The sequence below is a fragment of the Arachis ipaensis genome, chromosome B05 (assembly GCF_000816755.2).
Source record: "Arachis ipaensis cultivar K30076 chromosome B05, Araip1.1, whole genome shotgun sequence".
NCBI classification, from domain to species: domain Eukaryota; kingdom Viridiplantae; phylum Streptophyta; class Magnoliopsida; order Fabales; family Fabaceae; genus Arachis; species Arachis ipaensis.
In genome coordinates this window covers 142263738-142267779 of record NC_029789.2, presented here as the reverse complement: position 1 = coordinate 142267779, position 4042 = coordinate 142263738, and positions in this window count along the sequence as shown.

The following is a 4042-nucleotide window of genomic DNA, read 5'->3' as shown; positions in this document are numbered from 1 at the left end:
AAATCTGACTACAACTTTTCAATTTGGAAGAGCTTAAAAATAGAGTTTTAATTGAAGATATTTAAAGATATAATAAACATCTCTAATATACGTTTTAGCTTTGAATAACAAAATTCATGTATAGCATCTCAAATTCTCCGTCATAACTCATAAGGCTTTCTCTTCTCTCCCTTGTCCTTGTAAACCAAAGTCCACTACTGAAAAAAAATTATATTACTAACGAATTTATCGCTAGATTTTATCAACAGATTTTTTGTTACCACATTTATTCGCAAATATACCTTAAAATATGATTAATACCTATGATGCAGAGCCACTTACAGCGATACGGAACACGACACCACACGAGATACACCGGTACGCGAATTTTAAAATCTTATAAGACACGAGGACACGTATACATATAAAATATAAAGTATTTTTTAGATAAATCATAATGGTATTTTGATATTTTATTGATACTAAAATATAAATTAATTTTTTAATTATTTTTAATATCTTATTTTAATTATATCAAAATATTTAAAATATTTTTTGTTTTAATAAATAATAATATATACTATATCTAAATTTATTTCAAAAATATATGTTAAGAATAAGATTGAACACGCTGACATGTGATGGTATTTAGCTGTATCCAAGCGTGTCTAGTTAAGAATTTTTTATTTTTTATTAAGACACGGTTTAGACACAGCAGACACGCGTGTCGAACGAGTGTCGGTGAGTGTCGTGTTCAAAATGTGTCCAATACGCGGACACAACAACTCAGCGAAGTGTCCGTGCTTCATAGATTAATGCTAAAAAGATAAGTATAGTAGTTATGTATGTTTCACATGTATTTGCATGAATTATATTGAAACAAGATAACATAATAGTATCAAAAGTTAAAGGTGGTTACTTTTACGAAAATATTTTCATATAAAGATGATATTATGAATTGTTAAATAATTTAATATGTTTAATTGAATATATTTAGTTGAATTCATAATATCATTTTCGTATAAAGATATTTTTATAAAAATACCAAAACTAAAAGAGAAAAACAGTTAAGAGTAGTTAGTGTGTAAAGCTGTTAGCAAAGCAACCAATTCTTTTATATACAAAATGTATGTGGACTTTTTTAATTTAAAGAAAAAATTATTATTTACTCAAATAAATCTAACTACACAAGTTTACTGTTTTGAACATTTGGTTCCATTTTCGAAGGCTTAAAATGTGAAAACAATAATTATACGGTTTGCGTAGAGCATGACAGCAAAAACCAAAAAGACAGTAATGACATTAATCGAATGAATGTAGATAAACACATTGCGAAAAATCTAAATGAGCAGGTTAACATTGCATTATTTTCTTTAATTTTTCTAGTTAGTATTCCTATTTTCACAGACACCAAATCCATAAACTGAAACTCGTTTTTACTGCCATGGTCTTCGAAAATAAGAGAAAATTTCCCCATATTTTCGCTAGCTACAGGCGCCAAATTAATTGTCTATTTTTGCTGTCAGGGATTGCAAAAATGCAATCATGCTTTTGCAGCTAGCAATAGTAAAAATAGAGAGAATTTTGCTGAGATTTACTGCGAAAACTTTGTAATTTATATTTTCGCAGCCATGCAATGTAGAAAGTAGAAGCATAGGTAGTCAATGAAAATATTAAACAATATGAACAATAAATCTATCAGATGTTCAATTCATTAGATATGCGGATGGTTATTCTAATATTAAGATTTAAGTAAATAATTTGGAGATGTAGTGTATTTTACTTAAATTAAGTCAATTTTAGAGTCCATTGTTCATATTATTCAAAAAAATCATCAATTACCTAGCATAACTCATGTAAAAATAAAATTAAATGTTTAAAATGGTAAATCTGCATAATTCGATTTATTTAACTAATTAATAATTTTTTTTTTATTTATATAAAAAACAACAGAATGTGTTAAACCTACTCTAATTAAAGTATATATACAATACTGCGTAAGGTGTATTGAATCATAGGCAATCACAATAATATTCATTTTAACATATACTCTTCTTTCATCTCTCTCCGATCCCATAAACCCATTTCACATGCTAAGGTTCATGCGAACTTTTGATACATTCAATTACGTATCACTATATTGATAAAAGTATACTATTTAAATAAGAGTTTCGCTAAGAAGACAATGAGTTATTTATATAATATGTACAATAATGAACTGTTTATTTGTTCCAATATAAATTAATAATGTAAATTAAACATTATTATCCCTAATTTTTAGTTGCTTTTTTGTGATTTTTACCCTCAATTTACTCCAAATTCTTTTACATTAACCCTTCATCACCCACCATTACCTATCCTCCAAAAAAATCCATTGTTTGTTCCGCAGAAAAATCCCCTTTCTTCGCTGTCCCATCGTGTACGCAGCAACCTGCGTTCTACCGCTTTGTTTCTGCGTGACGTGTAGCTTCCGTTCCTGCCGAACGGAACTGTCGCGCTCCGCCTCCTTACGTCAACGCTCTCACTGGAAGAACCTACGTCACTTCTCACACGGCCGAACATCTGTAACCTGCAACTGTCAGTGTCGTCGACGTGAGTTGCAACCCCGAACCCCGCGCTCACATCATCCCAGCGCTACTGCCTGGGTCTTGTTGAATTACTCGAAGAATAAACATCCACGAAAATTGAGAAAGTGAACATCCAAAATAATACAAAAATGAACATCTAATGTGAACGTGTATAAATCATAACCAGCAATCATCGTCTACAACTAAGCACCCAAGAATAACCATCCACGTTCACAGAGAAAGTGAACATCCGGTGACAGGAAGAAGGTACAAACCGGCTGTGATGGAGGCGCTGGACGTCCTGGTTGCTGTGGTGCTGCGAGCTCGACTCGCACAATATGCGCGTCCTCTTTACGTACGGTGGCTTGTGCGGACGACGGTGCCAGTCGGAAGAGTGTCGGTGCGATGTCCGACGGGACTGGTAACCGTGGCGGCACTGTACCAGTTTTTGCTTCGAGGAGAAAGTGAGAGAAGAGTTTACACCGTATTGAGAGAGGGAGATAATCCTAATTTGATTATGACAGAAATCATGATTTTATTCAAATTTTAAATGGAAAACTACTCAAAATTAATTAATTGCCATAACTAATAGGAATCATGATTTAATTCAAATTTTAAATTGAAAACTACTCAAAATTGATTAATTGTCTCTAATTTAATTCTAATTTCAATTTAATCCCATTGTAGACATTGTAAATATACATTAGCTCCTCATACTTTTTCTTTAAACAATCATTCAAAAATATATAGAATATAATTGAATTATGTAAGGTATTTCACATTATTAATACGTAAAAATTAATAAAAAAGATAATAAAAAGTACCGAAATAATTATTATTACGCCTTATGTATAATTATAAATTAAGTACTTTTCCAGGGATAACATATAGGAGCAGCAAAACCCGAAACCCTACATGGACCAGTTTTGGAGATGTCCCAAATACATTCTTTGCATACATTAACATCACGTTTAGCATCATAAATATCAAAGTGATGTACTCCTCCCCCCTCATACCAATTAAAGGTACAGAAGAACAATGATCTGAACCAAAAAGGGTTTGGATGGAAATAAAAACTCCAACTTTGACCAACTGGAACTACTTTGAACCCTGAATCCCAGTGTTTATCCTTGCATTCAATACCAAGCTGCATATTGTTCAGTTTGTTGTTCATGGTCACACGAATGGTCCAAGGAATAGCAGCAACGTTGAGATTGAAAGAAACAAGTATGAGCATTATCATGGAAATTGTTACTACAACCTTAGAGAGTGACGATGATGAGAGCGTCATCTTTATTTTGCACTATGTTGATGAATTTTGATGATGAGATCAATCAATCTATACATATAGAAGAAGCTAAGGCTTCTTTCTTTTTTCTTTTTTTTACTGCCTTGGTATCAATGAGCTGGCAATTATATTAATATTTAATTATTTCCATGTTTGGCTCTTATGATAAAATAGACAATAAATTATTAATAGTAATGTGAGGTATCTA